Source organism: Plectropomus leopardus, chromosome 21 (assembly GCF_026936395.1).
Source record: "Plectropomus leopardus strain MGB_pleo_1.0 chromosome 21, ASM2693639v1, whole genome shotgun sequence".
Taxonomy (NCBI): Eukaryota; Metazoa; Chordata; class Actinopteri; order Perciformes; family Serranidae; genus Plectropomus; species Plectropomus leopardus.
The window spans coordinates 25,464,400-25,488,794 of NC_142196.1; the positions used below are offsets into that span (position 1 = coordinate 25,464,400).

The window sequence follows — 24,395 nt, forward strand, 5'->3', positions numbered from 1 at the left end:
ATCACCACAGAAAAAAATGAATGAGTAAAAATAAATGAGAAGAACAGACATTCCCATTTAAATCAACAGAGCAGGATGGTTTTTATGTGTTGCCTTTGCAAATAACTGATAGCTGTAGCAGGCTTGTGGGTATCCTGTTTTTTGTTTGTTTGCTTACTTATAATTCATTGACATCGCAAATAAGTTAACAACCTTTCTCATGTTTTTTGGTCATATTTTGGATCCAGGAGCCCCTGTTTTTGATACATATGTGAATTGAGTGTTTGTTTTTTGCAGCTATCTTAGATTTAATTTAGTCTCCAAAGTGTAACTTATCAATCTCTGTCACCCCCTGGTGCCTGTCTGCAGTATAGGTCGTAAAGCCCGCCCCTCCATGTTAGTGAATGGGACATAGGTGAAACTAATACCTCAAAGTAAACGTTAACTAAAATTTTCCCAAAGATGGTTTCTGTCAGTGAAGGTAGTTCTCATCACCCTGATGTTTGTTCAAGTGTTTGTTTTCTATAAGTTCAATTTTATTGAGTTATTAAATTATACAAAATAGGGGGCTTTTCCACCATGACTGACAGCTGTGACAGCCAATTCATGCACGAGCATGCAATGGAACTGGATGGGTGACGTCACCATTGCAAGACTGCAACGCCCAAATCTCGGATATTTTAACATTACTTAAGCATGGCGGGGGTAAGTCGGGGGTAAGTCGGGGGCGCGTCATCCATCATTATTTAGAGTCTATTGTGGAAACCATTCAACACTCCTCCCACACGCCCTATAAGTGCATTTGTGTTCCTTATACTAAGTTGCCACAGAAAGCATTATTACCTGAAGCTCTCCTTCAGGGTTTTATGCATACGCAACCAGTTCCATCCAGCCACGTTCCTCAAGTGACGCCGTCTGTGCATGTCGCATGTGGACACGCCCGGTGCTGTCCACCGACATATAACAACAACCCCACCTGTCAGAGCGCGTTCTCATCTGAGGCCATCCAGCCGTGTTCCGGTTGGACGCAAAAGGTGGCTTTTGGCATCACGCTCGTACGCTGAAAGCACTGACAGAGCAGAGTTTGGAGTAAGAACGGGCCGTCAATTATCACTTCCAGTGCGTTTTGAGCCATAATGGTCAAGAACCATGAAGCAGCTTTAAGCAAAAATAATTACATATATCCAGTGCCGCCACCCCCCCAGTCAAAAACTATTGTCAGGAGAGAAGAGCTTATTAAAACTTTTCCGTCAACTTCTATTCATGGTTTGCTGCTCTTTAAAGCCAATGACTCACTCTGTTGATTCAATTGCAAGGAAGTCTGGCGTATATTGCTTTATGAAAACTTATTAACAAACAAAAAATATATGCAAATGTATGCACCATAAATACAGATTGATTTTATGTCACAAATAATAAAAACTTAATATCAGCAAACTCATATATCATTCTAAACACTCCTGACAGATTCTTTATGACTAGAAAAGTTCCTGGGCTTCTTTGTGTGCAACTAAAATAAAATGTAAACAGATTTAAATGGCTTTAGTCTGCACCTGATGATATATTACTGCATCATAGTGCAATGTAGCATAGCCCGCATGCAGGACACCACATTATAATCCCATTATAATAAACAAGTAATTTAGTTTGAATTGAGTCTTATAATCTTGTTTTCCCAAAACCAGGTCAAAAAAGTCTTGCCAGTGGGGTGATATCATAATGAATACAATCATAATTTTATGAAAGCAGTTTTGCCTGTTATGAGAATTTCTAAAGTGTAATAAATGGACTTGAGGCAGGTCACAACACACAAACACAAAAAACACCTATAATTTGTTTAGAAACCATTAAAATTATGAGATGGATGTTTTCCAAAGCCAGAATACAGCTCTTGTTCTTTTATTTTGTGCACCAGTGGGTGATGTTGCCCATCAAGAAAGAACTAAAGAGCAAGAAAGAAAGGGAGCATAATAGTTAGACAGACTCACACAATGAGACAGAGAGTGAGGGGAAACACAGGGAGGTTTCTGTCTCAATGTGGATAATTACATTTCTACCTTTCTCTGGCAGTTGCATAGCCTTAATGCTCGTAATTAATTTCATTATTTTTGGCCCTGGCTGTTGAGTGCAGATTAGTTCTCTCTGAGTTGTGGGGATAAACACACAGTAATTGCTTATTACTCTCAGAGCCCGCATTAGATTATACTAAAGCCAACGAATTAGAAAATATCCAATCACCTTTAGCTAAAATTCAAAATCTGCCGTTGTTGTCGCCGCTTGTTTTCATTTGCCCAATATGTCTTTTTAAACGGTGTGCTGGACACTTGAAACAATGCTGTGACTCCTGCTACCCTGCTGCAGTACTTATATATCTGATGTTTGTCATGTTATGAGTATGAGGACAGATTTGTGTCAGTGTTATTTGTGTGAGTAGATCAACAATCTGTGTGTAAATGTGCAATCTGTAAACATGAAACAACTTCTACAAGCATATATATAAAAAAAAGATTCGACATTTTGCAGGTATAATCCAGAAAAAAAGAAAACAAACAAAAAAAAGACTTGGTGTGTGTGTAGAATTGAGTTTCATAAATAAAAACTAAATGTACAAGTATGTTTTTTGAACTTAATAAATGTTAGAAAGACTCATTTATTTTGCAAATTAAAGATATTTGTTTTTTTATCTCCATATGAAGATATTGACCAATAAACTTGAAAAGGACCGGCCCAAGAACAGAGCCTTGAGGAACTCCCTTTGTAATGGTGAAAAAAGAGCACTGATAATAACTGACCTTGACATTTACACTCTGTGTGTAAATGTGTAATCTGTAAATAAAAAATAACTTCCAAATCTGCACAAATAAATGCTAATTTCAAGTGTAGAATTGAGATTCACATATGAAAATGTATTTTTATATCACATGTATTCACATTTTTTTTTATTTGTGGAGTTTGTGTGTTTGCATAACTGTTTTATGTATGCAAAAAAGTTTTAGGAGTTTACAATTTTGGGAGGATTTGTGGAAGTTTTTTTATTTTTTAAAGATTACACACCAACAGATTGTCAATCTGCTCACAAAAATAATATTGAGACAAATCCACCTCCATATGTTATCCTCGTTTAGTTTATATATCTCTTAATTCATGACAAGACAGTTGGTATTAAGGCCTTCTAAACACATTTTAAACTGATAATATAATAATATTCTTCAAAATCTTGTTTACAAAATCCTGTTCATGCTCAGTACAATGAGCATTTTCCATTTCATCAAACCTGAGTCCCTTCTTCTTCTTTTTACCTGCTCTATTTTTGGGAAGGTTACCAGAGCATTGCCAGTCTTTTTTTCCAGTCTACAGCACATTTCACAGTACACAGTTACATTTATACCCAGAAGCTGGCCACTGCAAATACAGTCCTCTCCCGCTGTCTACTGAGCAGCAACACGGATGAGGAGTCTTGCTCAAGGGGACGTCGTGGTGGTTGTTGTTTATCAGCAGCTTACAACCGAGAATTTACTGGCTGGATTGGAACTGGCAGCCCTCTGGCCACAACACTGCTTCTCCAACATCTGTCCATTAATTAGCTGGTGTGTAAAGTAGCAATTCGTGTCGACAACATGTTCACTAATGCCTCTCAGATAACTTGGATATCAATCTCACATGGCAGTTTTTCCTTATCGTACCAATTAATTCTACCTAAAACCTTGTAAACATTGCTCTTTTTAACCCTTCAACACCTGGAGTGACATCATTTTTCTGTTGCTGCATTCAGACACCTCTGACAAGTATTAAACTCGGAGACTTAGGAAAGCTGGTTGGATTTTCTCTAAAGACCAGAAAAAGGAGATGAGCAACTTGGCGAGAAATCCCAAAAATTAGTAAGAGGTGAGAAGGAAATAACCCGAAAATTATTAATAATTTTAGTACAAGACTGTAAAAAGTAACGTAAAATCTACCCAAGAGCAGCACATTAACAGTAATCCATTACAACCTTCTCCGCTTTTGTAAGAAGTACCCTAATTTCTGACTTTACTCTTCTATTGTGTGGCGAGTATCTCTGTGACTCAGAGCTCACAATGTGGTTACTTGTGCTCAAAGGCAGACAGACACTTATCTGTCACCACCGGCAGAAAATCTACCTGAGGAGCAGATCAGAGTGCAGGCTGTTATGAATAGATCATAACTCCCGTAACAAGATCTCGACACAGACACCTCTTGTTCCATCAGGCAGGAGGAGAGTTTGAGAGGGGCTGAGGTTAGGACTTCTGACAATGCTTCTTTGTGTGGAGACAATTTTCAGTGCGGCTCAGTGAAAAGGCGACGTAACGAGATCCAGCAGAGAGGAGACAATGACCCACGGGTAAACAGAAAGGCAGAAGAAGTATCACTGTGGCAACAGGACAAAAATACCTCCAATAACCTGCCAAAGTTTTTCTTATAGCTGCATCTTCGCGGTTTGTTCGTACGTTTTGTTTTAATCGTCCGTTAGCTCACAAAGCTAATGAACACTGTAATTGGTCCTCACTTTGTCTGGTTCACCAGATCTAGAAAATCTGATGATGTCATGCAGGTATAATAGATTTACTGAGTTTTTGTTTGTCAAGGTTTTTGAGTTTTAACATTTCTGCCACCATTCCAGAAAAATAAAGCTGTTTTATTGTTGCTCAGAGCACTGCAGAAATATTCAGGAGCTATTTTTTTGCAGCAAAGGTGACGTAGTTCAAATAGCTCACAGCACATTTTGCGGATTATTCGGAGCAAAAGCCGTTTGACATACGCACAGATATTCACTTTCTCATGACAAAACCCTGCTATTTAAAGGGTTAAAAAAAAATTAAAAAGTTATAAATATTTGATATCATGATTAGGACTGATGCTGGATGAAAACAAAAAAACCTAATGACAGTAGGAAATACTAATAATGTATAATATTTTTTAAAGATTGATTTTGAAAAGCGCATTTTGTGTCTAATATTAAAGCGGGCCCAAAGGGTTAAAGAGCAGTATATACTGACATTTAGGGCTGCAGCTAATGATTATTTTGATAATTGATTAATCGGTCAATTATTTTGTGCTACCAAACCTTTGACGTTTTCGTACGAAAACGTTCTGCCTCTGCCCATCTGCATGGGACATAAAGAGTCCTGCCACACAGCAACTGACTTAACGAATCGATAATTTTGTTCATTGCCGACACATTTAATAATCGATTATAATCAATTTTATTGATTCGCTGTTGCAGCCCTATTGTCATTATAAAGAGTTTAAAAGATTGGCCCTGTATGATCTTCAGAGCCTGACTTTAAACCGTAGTTAGACTAACACGCAGAAAACCTTGGATCAGGTATTCCAGCATGGTTTTAAAAAACAAAACACCGCAGACTGACAGGAGGGAACAGGAGGCTTAATAGTGGCCCAGCAGCAGATTTAGCCGGGAGCAACCTCACAGTTGCGAGTGTCCAGACTGAGACTGATTCTTCTGACATCGTGACACGAAACAGCGGTTTCTCGGTTGGCAATACAATTGATCCAATGAGTGCTGCAGGACTAATGATTAGCCAACCAGCACAACGACTAACGCTGTTTTCAAACTGTGGTCAAGATTGCTACAATGGTGCAATGGAGTAATAACAACAATGGCGAGCTCTATGGACAAGATAAACGCCGCTATCAAGGCTGTTTTCAACTGATACATTTTCTAAAACTCACCTGACATGGTATTTTGGTTTACTTTGTCCTGCTCCATCTTTTAAACCCAGAAAAGCAGGTTACGTTGGCGTGGCTATGCATCAATTCGGACTTAAAATGACATTAGATGTGAGTGGATCGCTCGGCGTCTAGCGATTGGTTAGAGAAAATCAAATCCCTCTTCCCCAAGGAAATCACTTAGAGTGGACGCAATGTCAAACTGACGATGGAAACAGAGTGGAACGAGTTTACACTTCTGTCTGACATCAAGTAAATCCTGCATGTTTAACCCTATGAAACCTGGAACAACTTTTCTTGTGCTGCTTTCAGACAACTTTCACAAGTATTTAGACCTTTAAACCCAAAGTAAATTTCTTTCAGAATTATGAAAAAAGGCAATGAGCAACTTGATTTAGAATTTTTCAACAAATTGCAAGAAATAAGAAGATTTAGAAACTTATTTTGAAAAAGCTACAGGAGAATTTTAAGGGGAAAAACTAAAAGAAAGCTAGGGAAAAACTGTACTGATAAATGCATACTTTGAATTATGATACAGAATTATCTTAACTTCTTAAGCACTTGTTCAGGTCATTTCCTCACTGCTGTTTTTCAATTTTCTTTTTATATATATATATATATATATATATATATATATATATATATATTTTTTTTTTTAACTAATTTTCAGGTTATTTTCTTGGACTTTTTACTAATTTCTCGCTAATTTAGTGGTCATTTCTTCTTTCATTCTTCATTGCCTTATTCCCATGTTTTGGAGAGACATCAAGACATTTTGCTTAGGGTTAATCCGGGAGTAATTTCTGATCTTTTTATGTAATTTTTCAAGTACTACAAGTACAAAAAACAATTTACGTAGTAATGTACCGAACTGTCAGTATGGCCACAACACTCGAGGTAATTGGCTTTTTGGTCTGTTGGTTTTGGTAAATTGAGTGAAGCAACCTTTCAAAGACTGCGTGGGCAGCTGTTCTTTTCTAAATGATCTTACATCTACTTGTAGTCCATTTGCACCTCCTCCACCATCCACATCTTCCTGCTCGTCATGCTAAACAGCAAGGACATTTTGTTCTAATCACTTGCAAGCTAACGAAGGTAGCCATCGGCATCTTTGACGATTAGAAAAACCTCCTCGTGGAGGCTGATGGACCAAGGAGCAACGAACCTGTCAGCTTAAACTCGACTCGACTCGCAGATCAAATCCACACTGTCAATTCCTCCACATGTACGTACAGATGCATGCAGAGTGCCGTCTGCAGAGCCGCAGAGCGCTTTAAAGCCTAACTAAATTTCTTGTGAAGAACCGGAGGAGCTCTCCTGGGATGCAGCAGCCTGGCCCTGCCACTAAAGGTAATAGGGTCAGACAGCTGCATATTAGCCGTGGATCATCTCCTTTGACACAGCCGTTGATCTCAGTGGCGGCAGCAGCGCAGAGCCCATACCTGTACCTGCCAGGCATATCTGTGCACACTGCAGAGAGTGTGTGGGGGAGAGGAGGAGGGCGGTATGTTAAAGCAGCGGGCAGCGAATGGAGCGCCTCTTCCCCTCCTCGCTTCCCAGATACACTTCACGCGTCACAAACTCTCCGTGCGGCGCTCGCCTTTCGAAGACATCCTCACTCTCTGCATGTGAAGGATGGCAGGTTTGTTTCTTGCAAAACGCGCTGAGGCAGGTGTACACACACTCTTATCGTAGGGTACACTCGCTCTAATATTCAACACCTCCTCGGCCATCCATGCATTTTGTCGGAGGAGGATAAATCCTGTGAAGACGGGCGGTCAGGCCGTTCATTTCACAGAAGCAGATCAGACTGAAGGAGCCGCGTCTCCCCAAGGCCTCTCATTTGAACAAGACAAACACAAGGTCTGTAATTAAAGATGTAACAAAAGCTGTCAATTGTTCCTCCTCTTGTCTCCGCCGGCACGTCGCCTTGCATTACGGCACAAAGCTCAGTCTGGCGTGCTCCGAACACGGGGGTGCTAGATCAGGTTCGGCTGTCCTCATATCCACTCAGCTAAAAACTTCCTCGCCCCTTCCAGAGAGACACAACAGCTTCGTGTTGTTCTTTTGTTTTAAGCTTCATAATATCAGCCATGGAGATAATAAAAATCCTTCAAAGCATGCAGTGATTCATATTGCATGACTGAGCAGGGTGGGATTTGGAGTCTCGCTCAAGGACAGTTTGACAGTGCACATGTCTGCTGATGGACGCATGCTGGTTGTGGAGGGAATTGAACTTGTGAGCAGATTTGAGTTTTTTGCCATAAACATTTCTCGGAGACAGAGCTGCTCGGAGGCGGAAATAATCTCATTGATTGAGTTAAACCTCAGTGGGCAGAGGCAAAGAACTGCAGCATTTCTCAGCGTGTAGAGGTAACTCACAAAAGACAAAATGAATTTTTATGGGGTTTTTTTTATTTAGTGGTTCTATCGTCTCTTGATTTCTGATGTGACCTTGTCGAAAATAGGAACATCCGTCCAATTAATATCCACTGTGCAGCGCCACAAATGTTCAACTCTTTTTATGGATCTCTCTAAAACAAAGGAAATGTTTTGCCTATATCTCAAATTCTCATGCAAACAGATTTCTTTTGATGCAGTTGATATCATCTTTATTACAGGTGTTACTGAAACGTATGATGGACCGTCGTTTACATCGCACAGCGTGGCACAAGCTGTCACACACTGCCGCTTAGCACTCGATATTAGGCTCTTTTTACTATATTTATGTAATAAATATATGATTCTAGATTTAGTCAAAACTTTGTCCAGTCAATTTTTTTTCTTCTGAACAAGTGAAAATATTGATTTTCTGCAAATCCTGACTCAGAATTTGGATTTTTTTGGTAGTTATGTTATGACATTGGCTCAGTTTTCTGGTCAAATTGAATCACGTGTCCAAGTCTTCACTTTACCTACGACGAAAAACAATCTTTGAGGTTTGTGAGGTGGACATTTCACAGACAGTCACACAATTTAAAAAGATCACATTAAAGGCAATTCAGTCTCTTGGAACTGCAACTTAACCCTTTGAAACCTGCGTACTTTGACTTGATTTCTGTCTAAAACATGGGGAAAAAAAGCCCTCGGCATCGACTACTGACGTGGTGGCTTTTGGCAGCGGGATCATACGCTGAGCGGTGGTCTTCAACAGGAAGACAGACCACCATGTTTAACTCTCTATCTTTAAATGTTAGAGGTATGACTTAAAATGACAACACAAATGTTGATTTCACACCTCTGCAAATAAAATATATTGACAGTTGTTTTTGTTTGCAACGTTGCTGTGATTCGGTCTAAAGCTCCACTGCAGAATTAAAATGTGAGTGCGATCCATCTGCACCACATCTGCACTGAGTTTGTTTGCAGCATGCACTACAAGTTACTGGGTCATTTTTTCCAGCCAGGGACTTTAAAACTGTCTGACATTAACTGATATTCTGCTCCTAATATTTCATGTCATTCTGACTCTCTGGCTGCAGCGTCTCTGCTACATTTGCAGACGTCAGTTTGGTGAATGTGGAGGTGTCACATTATCCCATTTCGTGCAATGGGGAATGAATTCTGATTTAATTTTCCCGCAGATAATGCCCAGATCAGTCCCAGAAGTGTCACATCTTCAAAACCTCATTCACAGCGGCGGCGGCGGCAGTGATGGCAATTAATTCTGACTTTTAGGAGCGTCGGCCCGCTTTCTTCCACTTTCGTCAAAACCAAAATGTTTCCACATTCTTGGGATAGTTTTTGTCAGCTCGGTAAATGAGGTATTAAAATCCTCCTTTGCTTTCCGTGGCTGTCTATCCGGCACACAAATGACTCTCTTTTAGAAATAACTGATGGCAACGTTTCTCAGACGCCTCCGGATTTTCAGCAGCCCAGAATGCTGCTTCGCCGTGAGGCTGAGCACAGCGGTGGAGTCATTAGAGCAGTCAGAGAGAGATGATTTCAGATCAGTCTGTCACCCACCCCTGGGTTGCAACCCCAGCGCAGCGTTAATGGGAACATTATTAAATCAGCAAGAAAAACAGGTGCCAGATTTTACTCTGAATCAAGCAGCCACTTAAAGCTTTGTTTCATCCCGCTCTCCTGCTTTGTCTCCTTCTCCCTTCATGTGTCTCTCCACCAGCAGTGTGACAATCCAATCAGCTCATGATTTGGTGAGATACGAGATAAAGAGTTCAGAGATCAATACACTTTTCCTTTTTTTTAATAAAGTGGTAATGAAAACTGCGGCTGTAAAAAAAATATTTTAAAATGTACAAAGAACGTAATTTAAAGTTTAAACATTCCAACTTGTTTCAAGGTTTGAATTAAAAAAAAAGAAAAAAGCAAAATAAGAGAACATCTTTGAAATGAAAAGCTTTTGTACAAGCAGAAAAGCTGAACTGAAGAATAGTGTGTAGTTGAGTGTCCTTGTAAAAACCCAAATTTGAAATTGGTTTCGGATTTCTAAGTAAGGCGTTTGTTAGCCGCACAAGGCTAACAATGACGGCTAACGGTCCTGACTGAATATCTCTAAACTATTGTACAGATTGCCTCAGAATTTGGTATTCAAGGTATTCAAGGTTACCAGAGAAGTTTTTATTGAGTTCTTCACTATTTGTCATTTCAAGTAAACATCTCAACAACTTTTAAACGGATACATTTTAGTTACACTCTGTTACCCAAAGACAGAATTACAAAAAACAAAAAACATTACCAGAAATTTAGTAAAAAATGAAAATAAAATAAAAAAGAAAGACATACTAAAATAAATAATAATAATAATAATAATAATAATAATAATAATAATAATAAATATAGTTTTCTGGACTTTTTTTATAGATATCTTTTAATTATTATTTTCTTCTAATAATTTCTTTCTCTCTCTCTCTCTCTCTCTCAACTTTCAGTTCATTTTTTATTCAAAATTTCTTGCAATTTTTTGGGACATATTTGTCAAGTTGCTCATTGCCTTTCAGCCATGTTTTCAAAAGAAGGCAACAATTTGCCCATTTTACAATGGCTTCAATGTTTGTGGAAGGCGTCTGAAAGCAGCACAAGAAAACCGATGTCGTTCCAGGTTTCAAAGAGTTAAATACGGTTAAGTTCGGTTTTAGACCGTCAGGTCAAACTTTTAGATCAAAATGCAGCTAGTACTGCAAACAAAAATGGGATAAAATCATTCAAATGAGAACTACATATGTGCTAACATGCAAAACTAAAACTGTTTCTCCAACAGTGGGCCTACATTTCTGTGTACGCTGCAAAGCTGTAGCACATACAAATAATTTGTTATGAATTTTCAAACTTTTGAAATGTAGGCGGTCGCTGTAGTGTCACCATCAGTACTATTGGCTTATGTTTGCAACAGAAGAAGTTTATTTTATTTTTTCTAATTTCCCTGGAATTGTTACTTTGGAACATTTTATTAAACGTGACGGAAAACAAGGCAAAGCATAACGGTTCCCTTTAAGTGCATCCTCTGCTATTTAATTCATGTAAACTAAAACTGAATAAGTGATCAGCTTTAGTTACCTTCACCGCAGCGTTTATGTTATGACATATTTTGTCGTAACCTGCACTTTACCTCTGCCTTGTTTCCCTTCCTCTATCATCTTGTGTTCATACGAGATGTTTAATGCTAATGTTCCTTTCTTTATCCTGGTGTTCGCTCACATAAGGTTGCAAAGAGGCTGGCTCTGCGAGCAGCAGCCACACAAACGCCACATTAAATAAACACAGGCACCTTTTATCTGCTGGCACCTTGTGAAGCCACCAACATGGGAGTCTTCAACATAATCGCTGTAAGTGCACAGAGGAGGAAGTCGTGTTCTCTGGTAAAAGGGTTCACGTCTGCGGTCCAAGATTCTTTGACCCCCAGATGGTGTTTTGTTTGAATAAAACCAGCGACGAAGCAAAGGTTTTGTGGATCTGAGACCTGCTGAGATGAACGGGTCCTTTGAAGCTTTTAGTTGCCAGGTGACAGAGAAAAAAATGTATTTTCTCCCGCACAATCCATCGGAGCATGCTGTTAGAGACCTTGGGAATAAGACTCCAGGTAGAGGGAGGACTTCATAACTATCCTAATTGATTTTTTTCATGCACCAGTAGTTAACGAGTAATTGGCCAAGATTGGGCAACGGCTTCATCTACAGTGCAGCACCAGTCAGGGGAAATAAATACAGCGTCCTCGCCTCCTGCCGTAACTCCTGTTCCCTTCCTCTGTTTGGACAAGTCGTGTTTATGTAGTCGGAAAAGAGAAACTTTTCACGCACGTAGCTTTAAAAAGGAAGCACTGGTTTTTCCACTGTGATAAGTCAGGTTTGTTTGGAGGTGGAAGGCGAGTGGCGGACGGTGTTGTTTAAACCCCCGCTGAACTATTTCTCCCTCTGATCACTGGATCAGTGTGGAACTACAAACACTCAGAAACCAACAAAGGAGACATTTATCCTGCGTGTGTTTGTTTCTCGTTAGACGTGGCTGCCTGTGCATACACCCCCGCATACCAAACGTGTAATGGAGCGCGCGCACTCCCCCTACTTGTTATTCTATTGACTCTGGGAAGTGGAGTTAAAGACTTAGACTCCAGACCTGCTGATATGAGACGTGTGCACTTGCTACCATTACATAAGCTCCTTTGAACTTCAAATTTTGGTTGATTAAAGAAGTATTTCTCTGATTTAAAGAAGGTCATCACGTAACATTAGACTGTCTCTGCAGTAGAAAGATACAAATACTTTTGGTGCAAAATGATCAGAGAAAACAGAAAACGCATTTGGTCAAAAGGTAGAAAACATACAACTACCAGAATGCACTGCGCCTGATCATACCAACAAACACTGGTCACCCACTGGTGGGTGACGTAATGTGGAATGATCCATGTGAAACAATGGCGGCAGCTTAAACGGTAAGCTACAACATGTTACTGGAAACATTTAAGGCGAGAAATTTGCAACTCAGAAACAGAATCTTGGTTTATATTTGATCAGCGCTGCTTAGTTTTACAGATTTTTACAGAGAACACCAACAAAAGACATCATTTATGTGTTTTGTCAGAGGGGAGGAGGGATATCCAGGCACTGGTTAAAAAGAGAGAAGATTAGCACAGTTAATCTACACATACGACCCACATTGTTTTGATACCCAGCTGGCTGAAAACTGTATCCCTTTTAAGTTCTGGAAAAAACGCTCCAAAAAAAAAAGAAAAACACTGAATGCTGCCACTGTGTGAGTTTAAATACTCCAGATCAGGATGCTATTTTTCATTTGTAGCAACATGTTTTCCTTTCTTATTCCGACATTCATTTTTGTCGTAAATAATTAAGCAGGAATAACACTGCAGACAGCATACATGCATAATTCAGGCATTACATGTTCTGTGTGCATTTGTAGCTTGCATCAGTCACGACGTACAGTACGCACCCCCACATGTGCGACTTCAAAAGTTACTTTAGTCTTTCATTTCACATTCAGTTGCACAGACAGGGTCACGGGGACCAAGCGGGGGGTAGGGGTTATGGGGTGTGACAGAACGGGGAGGGGTAAATATCAGAGCAAGGCGCAGTGTGCCTGAGGTTTGTGGTCCTGCTGCTGCGAGGCCCCACGTCTCCTCGGCTCCTGTCAGCTCATCAAGGCCAAGTCCCTGCCTATCCCCGCCGGAATACCGCATCAAACAGCCCGGGGAGCCTTTTATCCCAAACAGAATGCCGCCTCTTGTCACAGCGGAGGCTCTGCAACGAGCGGCGTGCGGATGGCAAAGTTTAACACGGCGGAGTGAAAGTCAATACCCTGCCGAGGTGCCGTAGCTGCAGACGCAAGGGGGGGGGGAGAGGGAAATGGTGAAAAGGTCACCAGGAAAATGGGATCTTGAAAGACACAGCTTGTCTGAGACAAGAGCACGCGAAAGCAACGAAGCCAGATGATGCCAGGCAGGCAGTTAATGTCACGGTTCACTCTTTCGACCCCTGCGCCAATCCCGATGTCTCACAATTAAGGCCAAACATCCTATTTTTGTCTTTTCCACCAATTACTGTAAAGGTTACCGCTTCAGTTGTGAACCTTGTGTATACAAATCCTCCCTCCACGCGTGCATCCACCCCAACAAAGACACAATAACTTCCCAACATCTAATTTCCCTTTGTTTCGACCTGTAGCTGGAATCAGACATGAAAAGGCTTGACTGCGCACCCCAAAGACACAGAAGAGCTCTTTGTACTCGGGCTTGTTCTGCTCCATGCCATTTTTAATCTCGGGCAGAAGGGAAGAGAGCTGCTCCTCTTATCTTAGATGACATGGAGGCTTTGCTCCCTCTCTTCGGCGCTCTCTCATCTCGTTCTTCTGAAACCTAACCCTCTTTCATGCTTTCCCCTAGTGGTGGCTGTGGTGGCAAAGTGATACACTGGATGAGACTGGCAGAATTTTGTTTAGGTTATTCAGTCTGAAGGCTGCTTCTTGATAAGTGAGGGTGAAGAACGGCGGGCGGCAGTGGGGTATTACCTTCCCGGGCTGGATTTTTCATCAAGTCCGGTGCACCTAACTGTTGTCATTATTTTTAATTGCCTATTGGGTGCACTGCACTTTTAAGAGCTTATTTAACTTTCAATCTTAGCAGAGAGGGTCAGGAGTGTTTACTTGGTGGAGGATTTGAAATGTCGCCCATAACTCTGGTGAATGGCTGTCTACATAGCCGGTGACACACCTGACCCAATCCGAGGCTTTTTTCCAGTGGTACTAAAGTTGGTGTTTTTGTTGTAGTGTTAGTCATAGTTTTTGGAGCAGGTTTGGAGTTAGGGGTGCTCTGCTCCTGAAGCCACCAGGTGAGATTCGTGCTACATGGGACAATGAAATAAAAAGATATTGTGGGTGAAAGGGGCCGAGGAGAGGAGGGATGTGATGAAATGGAAAAAATGTTGTTAATAAACAAATATAGCTGCCCTCAGTCACCAGCACCAAAAAAGCAGCCTGGTCGGTCACGTCGACAGTACACACGCACTAGGTATTCTCCCGTATTTCTTGTTGACGTGCTGAGATGGCATAAATGATTGTTTTAAAAAAACATGGGGAAAGGCAATGAGCAACTCAGAATAAATGTCAAAGAACTTAGAAAAAAAAGTGAAAATTATCACAAAAAATAATCTATCAATAATAAAAATAAATCAATAAATACATGAAATGACCTGGGAAACTGCTTAAAAATATAATAATTCAGTTTAACAAAAATCCATAAATATAGTTATTTGGATTCTTCTTTCCTAACTTAAAAAAGGTTTCTGAAACTGATTATATTTTGCATTTTGGGGACTTTCGTGCCAATTTCTCATTGCCCTTTTCCAATGTTTCTGAAGGACATCGCATCTATTTTCTCATCAAACTAAAGTTTAAATACTTGTGAAAGGAGTCCGCATGCAGCACTAGAAAAGTGATGGCAATCCAAGTTTCAAGGGGTTAAAATACACTTCCATTTCTACAGGAAACGTACACATTTTACTCATTAGATGCATCATTACATGTTGATATCAAATCCATTAACAATGTCTGCAAAACACTTTTATGTTTAGTGCAACACAAGCACGTAGTTAGCTTTAGAATAAAGCACCATGGTTTGGCTTAACATTCATGCAGGAAACTAACAGCTGGCTGACAGCGGGAAGGAAATGGCCAATAAGTAAGACAGATTAATGAAGTAGTGACCAAATTGCAAGGACACTTGTAACTCTAAAAACCATGAAATCTGCCCTCTAAAGAAAGATCAGAATAATCGGTTGTACGTGTTGGTAAAAGGTACTCTGAGGTGACAGAACAAGTCATGGCTTTTATAAACCTACAGCCCTCAGCCTTAAAAGTAGGCGTATTTGATCAGATGCGTGAAAGCACCGTGTCCCTACAACATCCTGCACATTATCACGAAACCAAAGTCCGGCAACACGCAGAACATAACTGTATCCAATCTATTGCTACGGCGGATCTGGGCCTTTGTGATGGGACCCGGAGGGACTTGTTTTCCAGACGTCTACCGCAGTAACAGACTTTAAAAACAGACAGAGGCCCTTCCATAAGCCCTATAGGTTCAATTTGTTCTGCCAATTATTATCCTCAGCTCTGCCACAGTGATGGAAGGTGGCGTTCAATGAGCCTGAATGCCACCCTCTCCACAGCCCGCCCCGACAAAGAGGGAGCCCCCTGTTTTTTTTTACTGGGGGTCCAGTCAAGCATTCGCTGACAGATTGGCTGGGGCGCTAACCAGTCAGGTCTTCAAAGAGACAAAGAGGATGGGGAGGGCAGCGGGAGAGGGAGGGGTGGGGGGGCAGTGGTGAAGAAGAATGACCTGCCAAATGAGAAAGAAGACATATTGAAAGGGACAGAGTGGGAGAAAGAAAAAACATATTGAACCGATGGAGAGGTACAACCTTTTGACCATCTGGCTCGCTGGGTGACAACAGCCTTCATCTGTATTTTTAGAGCTGGACAACAAACCAAATTACTCTGTCAGGAAGATTAAGGAGAGTCAAAAGGGCTGTCGAGTGGAGGAAAAAAAGAGCAAAACAGTCCCAATTGGTGATGAATATGGGGAAACTTTGCTAGCTGATATCTGGAGCTCTAAAGTAAAAAAAAAAATAAACAAGTAAATAAAAAACGCACTCTGGGGTTACTAGTAAGTAACGTACCCACATTTCCAGTTCTGTAAAGCCTCATTCCCACTGTACAAAAACCCACTGACACCCACTAACATCTGGCTTTTTAATGCAATGGGCTGCGTGCAATCGGCATTCACACCTGGGTCAAATGACTCTGCAGTAGACACGGGTTTTTACTGCGTCTGGCTCCGATCGGCTTTGACGGGAACACTTGTGTGAATGTGCTGATTTCAGCTCCTTAACCAGCAACATGCAACGGCATGCCATCACTAAGTAGCATCCATCTCCTCCCAAGCTGTAAACATTATTCCGAATTAGTCTGAGAGCTACTGTATATATAAAGAGAAGAAACCACTGAAACGTTTTCAAAGACCTCTGTCCCTGCTGACGTCTACTGTTTACCTGTTCTCCAGCCTGTCCATGACATCACACAGACACACCACCAAACAACCCACACACACACACACACACACACACAGAAGCTGACAGAAAGGAGGACTCAGGTGCAGCAGTGCTGTGTTCACTGGCAGTGGGAATGCAGCCTATTGCCAATATATAGCGGGTTTACCCGTGTTTGAAATAAACGTGTGTGCACTCACTAATTTTGGTAGCAAAGTGGTTTAAGACCACACTCCGTGGTTACTGGTGTGCAACACAGAAGCAGAAAGTAAGAGTTTTGTCCACTACTTTATTAACCTTAAAGAAGTATTTCACCGATTTACAGAAGGACCTCACATAAAACTATGTCGTCGCTGCAGGAGAAAGACGCAAATATTTTTGGAATGACCACAGAAAACTGAGAAAAGGATGCATTTGCACATGATGCTATGTCTATGAGCTTGTCAGTAGGAACTGGCTCCCTCATGATGCAGCAGGCGGTACAAGATGTTGAATGGATCATCCGGAAGTTGTGAATCCACAATTCCTCTGTGAAATCATGGAAATATCGCCTCTCAGAATTCCTAATACGTGTCCGCTCTCACGTATAAGGGGCTCGCCTTTCCATCATGGCTCCATAACACGCCTACGTGGCCTTGTATTGGAAATAATGAAGGCTAGTGCGGAGGCTGTGATAGAAATAAAGCTGCTAATGTTTTGAATATGCATCGCCATGCTTGGTGCATGTTATCACGAGAGGAGAAGTTGCTTCACATCACTCAGTGGAAATGCAGTCATCTCACACAAATATCACTTAAGTTTTGAGCAAATCTACAATGGAAACCTTCCTAGTTACGGCTGCCGCTTTCAGGAACAGTGGAAACCTGTATATTTTTCCACTTTAAAGATGAAACTGGTTTGTTTGTGTCATTTGTGTGTGACGATTGTGTCTTCTAAGAACTTTTGTGATGCAAGAAACGGTTAGCCCCGAGGTATTTTCACTTTATCTAATCTGGGCCCCGTAGCAAAAAGTTTTGACATGGCTGTCAAACAGTATCTTAACCTTCATACAGCCTGGATCCTCCTCACATGCCTGCATGCAGACAGTAAAGGACTCTGAGGGCTCAGAAAGTACCGAAATCCCACATCCACACAGTGTATTATGCAAGATGACATTGAAACACTCTCATATTGAATCATTTTCTGGGAGAGGCTCCGTCACTTTATTTTGTCTGTAAATATAATATGAAAACAGCTCAGACTTTGAAAAAACACCAAATAAGAACCCGAGCAGCCGCCTAGAACACTTCTTGTTTCTGTGTAATATATTCTCATTTCTGTTTAAGCATGGTTGAGTTCATCTCCAATATGATTTCATTTTCCCGGTCCCTCTCCTCATGAGGAGAAATATGCAACTCTGAAAACCTCTTTTTGCTGCATTAATTCCATGATTGCTTAAATGAAACACTGCTATTTTCCCCCCGCTCGGCGCTAAACAGGGATCAGATCTCCGTGACCATGACTAATCTTCCGCCGCACTTTTTGTGCGTATTGGCGTGCGGCTAATTTTTCAGGATCTTTTTGCCAATTTGGAAAACTAATTGCTTTGACTCTGACTGGGCAAGCAGCAGAATATAATGCAGTTTAAAGCTTCATCTTTTATGCCCATAAATCCCTCTACAGATCCAGCCGTGTTCAACAGCGGCTCATTAAAATGCATTAGAGGCAGGTTTCGTGTGAGAGAAGGTGTCCCCCCCCCAACTCCTTCATCCTTTTCTACTTCGCTGGTCAGTGATCCAAGGACCCCTGCACCCGCAGCAATCTCCACACACACTCCTCGAGTCCCTTCCCGCCGTGCTGGTCACTTTTTTCACTTGCAAATACCCTGAGATGAAATGCTTTTGTGGCGCTCGCAAGAGCATTTCCCTCCACTGCTAACTATCTGGCACCTCATGTCTCCCTCTCCTCATTCCTCCGTCCCCCTTTGCTTGCCTGATTTCACTCCACCTCTTTGATTCCCCCCTCCTCGCTGTAATTTCACCCCCATCCTGCTGTCAATCGACCCCCTTCGACTCCCACTCCCCTCCTCTTCTATCTACTTTCTCCACCTCCTTCCCACATGCTTGAGGTCGGAGATGGCTGAGTTATACCGGAGTCGCGGGAGGCCGTCCCACTGATTGTAAAGAGAGGGACAATTGGTCCTTTAGTCTGATTGGGTGCCCAGATAGACAACACCAGGGATGAGAGTGTGCAGACAGTTATGAGAGGCAGAAAGCAGCGGTGAGGCAGCGAGAGAAGATATATATTTATATATTTGTATTATATATAGATGGAGAGAGGGGAAACTTTACAAAGAGGACAGTGAGAGAGAGCATGGACTCAAGGTGACTTTAGGGAAACTGATGCACTGCAGGCAGCAGCTTTCACAACTTTTACAAGGGAAATTTAGGGGGAGCGTGCAGGGAAAAGAAGAACAAAGAGATAAGAGGGGAAGAAAAACGAGCATTTTTCACAGAAAAAGGACCGAGAAAGAGGAATAAAGTTGAAAAGGGAAAAAGGTAAGGCGTGGAATTTTTCTGCTTTTTTTAAAATGAAAAAAAAAAGACTTGACTTTCACCGGTCATGTTTTGAAACACAGCACTGCCAATGAGAAACGCCAATAACACTTTCAAGCTGTAAACAGTGAACGCAGGATGATTTAAGGGTGACTGGGGATTTGTCAGCTGTAGCTGAGCGTTGACGCTCTCTGAGTGGAGGTGGAGAGCGCTGGGATGAATGAGGCACGAGATGGGAGCGCCGCTTCATTATTGAATCGATTGCTCATTTTTTTTGTGTGTGTGTGTGTGTGGGGGGGGGTTAATTGATAAACAATGTTTACAGGAACAAATATATCTGGCTGTCAAAAGTAGGTCACGGTGAATGTACGGAGAGCCTCAGCCGGGAGGGGGTTTGGTGGCACATTAAAAAACTTTTGTGAACACGAGCTCAGACTCAAAGCATGGCTCCAATTCTCAGCACGTCTGCACTGTCGCTACTTCAAACAAGTCATGCTGAAGGGAGAGGAATGCCTATCTGCTTTTTACGGACCTCTGTTTGGCATTCAGACCTCATCCCTCAGCCTGAGCCAAGGTTCTAGTTTCTCAAGATGAGAACAGATTCATTTTTTTTTTATAAAACCCATTAAGCTATCGCCTGTCTTGTAAGCTCCAGCCGACAAATAAGACACCAGATTGGCATGCGCGCCGTCGCCGGGGCAGCAAGACTTTTCCAGCCATTATCAGTGTCAGCGAGAGGCGGTGAAGGATCCTCTGAAAGATGAGCATTGTGCGCTGGCCTCCATATTAACAACACCTTTCAGGTTCTCTGTGATGGCGCTCGTTTGGTTGAAATATCTTAAGTGACATTCGGGTGCAGGAAACGGTCTAACGGAGGGGAGGGGTCTCCAGCTGCAGCCATGTGGCTGTGACAAAAAACTTTGTTTTGTTACCAGTAAACTTCCATGAGTTTCCATGACTTTGAGGCAAATTTTCAAGACCATACAGTCTCTTTCTTCACTACTATATAAGAGCTTATTTAAACATATATTTTTCAAAATATAAGGTATTCATAACAAGAGTAGAACTAATTATTCAAATATAACTTAGGGACTGTTTGTTATTTATGGGGGGAGGTACTGGGCAGGGACCTTTGTTTTTTTTATTTTGGCATTACGGGAGAGGCATGCGACTTTCAATGGCTCTATTTATTTTACTAACAAAATTTAAACATTTTGAAAAAATTTGGCAATTATTTTTCTTTTTTGGCAATTAAAAACATTTCTTTAAAAATTCTTTAAAGAATACATGCCTTGCCGTTGTTGTTGTTTTTTTTTTAATTTTGTTTTTTTTGTTTAAAATTTTTTGGCTATTATTGAAGAAAAACTTTTGGAATATTTTTTTCTGTGAAAATGTTTGATGATTTTATTGAAAAACATAACTTTTCGTGGGTTTGGAAGGCATGTTTTTTTTTAATTTTGGCAAATTTTCTTTTTCTTGAAACTTTTTGGCATTTTTTTCTAAACCTGTGGGTTTGAAAGGGATATTTTTGTTAAAAATCAACAAGAATTTAAAAAATCATCAAAGCGAGACAGTGTATTGTTAGATCCTTGAACACATGATGTGTTATAATACAACTTTGTGAAACAAATTCCATGACTTCCAAAACCTTTCAGGATATATCTAGTTTTCCCAAACTTCTCCAGGCCTGGAAATTGCTATTTGCAATTTCCATGACTTTTCCAGGTTCATGACCGTACACACCCTGAATTCAAAAGAGGTGATGAGTTCGATATTAATTTGAAAGGATCTGTCCCCATGACACCGCTGTCTAATTTGCGGTGGGGTGACACTGATTGGAAACTTTTTTTGCAGATGACACTTATGCATGGTGACATCATTTCCATGCACCAGTGGCTGGGATGAATGCCAGTTTGTGTGATTTAATTTCTTCATAAATGACAAGGCTCCTTTTATGGCCTCCACAGAGCGATGAATGAACTAAATGTGCGTCGGGGGAGGGGGAGGAGTCCGAGAAGAGAGAAAGGATTAAGGGAAAACCAAAAATAAGTGTGTTAGAGTCTGAATGACACAGATGTAACGCAGATGTTGAAAAAGGAAAATAAAGGAGCTTGCAGACGCAGAGGGTTGAACAAACTTCTGAGGCTCGCTCGGCGCACAAAGCCACATCCAGAGAAAGGAAGGGACGAGTAATTAAAAACACCTTACAGTAACCGAGCCGCAGGGAGGGAGACGCTCGTCACGGCACAGCGGTGGTGGCGCACGCAGCTGCACACGCCGAGGCCCGGGGAGCTCCCCACAATTAGAGAGCACGACAGAAGCAGGTTCAAAGCATGCCCCATGCCGGCGTCTCTGTCCTGAGGGGGGTGCAGGGTTAGAGGAATGAGGACGAATAGAGGGTAGCACCGACACACACACACACACACACACACACACATATAGGCATGCTGTGCATCCACAGAGGACTCATATTCATTCTCACACACACAAACAACTGTGTGATCTTGAGAGAGTTTGGCCCCAACACACACCTCCCTCTGCCTTTGAACGCTGCCATGTCTCACTGCTGAGGAAACTGGGTCTCTGCTGCAGGCGCTGACGGTGTAGACCCTCCGCTTTAGAAGACCTGGTCATTTTATCCCATCTTTACACACACACAAACACACCAGAGGCCACACCGCGGGGCCCTGCTTATTAAAAGTTAGTGCTGCAGCAGACTTTAATTACGTGCAAATAAGTAAATAAACATTCAGAAATTAAAAAACTACGCTTGGTTGAGGAATGTGGCTCGTCACGCTCAGCTCGGCCCGGGAAGCGAAATTAGATTCAGCAGCTGTATTTAAGAAAACGCTTCTACATTTTTGGGCAACAGCGCCTGCTCGGCTTATTGTACTCGGCTTATTGAAAGACACTTTCTCATGCCGGAGCTTCTGCATTTTGAAGAAAAAAAAAGTCAAAGTGCATGGATGCAGCCTCCCACTCGGGTTGAGGATACACAGAGCCTCCACCGTGGCATCCACCGTGCAGAATCAATTGTGGTTAACAAATTGGCCGTGACGTTTTGCCCTGCCAGGGTGGGTGGATCCTTTTTTCATGGGTCCACCCAGTTTTTAAGGACCTTTTCCACAGTCTGGGAGGCCTCTTTTTAGAGCTGAGGTGAGTGGAGCACAGACATGGCCACTGTGAAATTAACACTTAATAATGCTCCACATAGCACTTAAACAGGGCGAACCCATACTAATGTGCCACACACTGAGCTGGCCCCTGCTAACCCCACACAGCGCATGGGAGCAAGAGGTCTGGCTGAGGTTTGGGATAACATTAGGACTGGAACGATTATTTTAAAGAATGATCAACTAATCATTTGGTCCTTAAAAGGTCATTTCCATCTATTTTCTGTCCCAACAACCGCCCAAAACCCAAATATATAACATTTACGGTCATATAAACCACAGAAAAGCAGCGAATCCAAACAGTTAAGACGCTGAAAGTCTGTAATTTGGCAATTTTGCTTAAAATGACTTACATTAATTGCAAGGCATGGGAGAAAAAAGTTTTCCCATGAATTCAATGCGCCGCGGGGTGATTAATGGATATACAAATGATCATTTGTGAGGTTAAGTATTCCTTTATGCAAACAATTTGGGGGACGAAGTATTAGTTTTGTACCTGTTGCGAAAACAAGGCATTTGCAGCACTACCCAGCCCTAACATTTAAAAGAAACATCATAAAAGACTGCAAAAAATGTTGCAAAAAATGTTACTTAAAATGTTACGTATTGCTTTGACTGGTCAGTTAAAAAAAAAAAAGCAACTTTTTGTTATTCATTTTCAAGCAAACATGCCAAATTATCAAGTTTAAGCTTCTCATATGTTTGGATTTGCTGCTTTTCTTTGGTTTATGTGAGAAAGAACTTAATATATTTGGGCTTTGGGCGATTGTTTGGACAAAAACATCGACATCTCCATGTCACTCTACACTGCTGACGTTATTTTTATTTATTCAGATATTGTTCCGCACTTTACACATGTATATATGTATATATGTACAGTCTCTTAGTTTTTTAGTTCTCTTAAGCGTATTCCTTTATATTCTATTAATAATGTGTGCTCTTTATTCTCTTCTTCTTACTGTATGGCGCTGCTACACCCCAATTTCTCAGTTTTGAGATCAATAAAGTATATCTATCTATCTATCTATCTATCTATCGATCGATGTCAAGACCTTTAGGGAACCGAAGGATCATCAGTTCATCTACAAATCAATCGCTGGTTCTAATGTTATTGTTAATGTTGGGCTTTGGGTGGCATTTGGTAAATAGATGTTTTTATGTAGTTTTTGCTTCTCAAGAATTTCATATCTAAAGACACGCAACCAAAATCAGAAGCCTAAAATCAGCTTAATAGTTTCAAAATTTGAATCAGAACTGAGCGAAACATCTTAAAAAGTACCTGATTCCAACTTTTAGTCCAGCTATTGCATTTCGACAGTTCTTAATCCGGGAGTATTGCTTCGGAAACAGATTTCTTCATTTAATTTGGGGATTACTGACTCATTCATCTGAACAGGTGGAGTGAGAGCGGCGGTGGTCGGTCAGTCGTACTGTAGCAGTTGTTTCCGGGTTTGTTTTGCTGCATTGGAAGGAAGCGCTCACCTCTCTCGCTGCTGTAGGAGCAGTTTGATGTAGTCTGCTGTTGTCAGATCGCAGTTAATGGAGCAGCAGGTGGACTTGGAGTAAGATGATACAACAATATGGCCCATCATTTTGTCACGCCAGCTGCTGCCCCTGACAATCACCATCTCCTCCACTGTCACTCAATCTCTACCTCCCTCTCAGCAAACACCTTTCCTTTCAGGGGTTTCTCGCTTCTCAAAACAAACATAAAAACAGGATGTTCTTTTTTTGCCTCTTTTGCCTTTAATTTGCTCTTTTACCTTCACACGCTAACATGCAAAGTGTGTTCTTTTGGGAAAAAGTTTCATCCTGGTGGGAAAATACCTCAAGTCTTTAAGCTTCGTCATGTGATTACTCCTCCGGCCTCCACCTCGCTCCTCATCCCTTCATCCCGTCCATTCACAGCTTATGTGGCAAACGCCAGCTGTCCCCCACACGCTTTTAAACAAGCAAAATGCCATAAGAAAGATGTGTGAAATGTTTTG

General features: G+C 41.4%; 1 protein-coding gene and 1 long non-coding RNA gene across 3 annotated transcripts in view; one reads left to right on the plus strand and one right to left on the minus strand.

Moving 5' to 3' along the window:
• LOC148186077 (uncharacterized) overlaps positions 1-24,395 on the minus strand; it is a 152,550-nt gene that overhangs the window by 105,005 nt on the left and 23,150 nt on the right. The gene's annotated exons all lie outside the window — the stretch shown is intronic.
• LOC148186078 (cadherin-20-like) overlaps positions 1-24,395 on the plus strand; it is a 96,040-nt gene that overhangs the window by 38,108 nt on the left and 33,537 nt on the right. The window contains exon 1 of one of the 2 annotated variants that reach the window (XM_088072067.1): positions 18,969-19,237. The exons of the other annotated variant lie outside the window; for it this stretch is intronic. The gene's annotated coding sequence lies outside the window, so the exon portion shown is untranslated. Of the gene's footprint in view, positions 1-18,968; positions 19,238-24,395 lie in introns of those variants that run through there. 2 annotated transcript variants of the gene reach the window in all.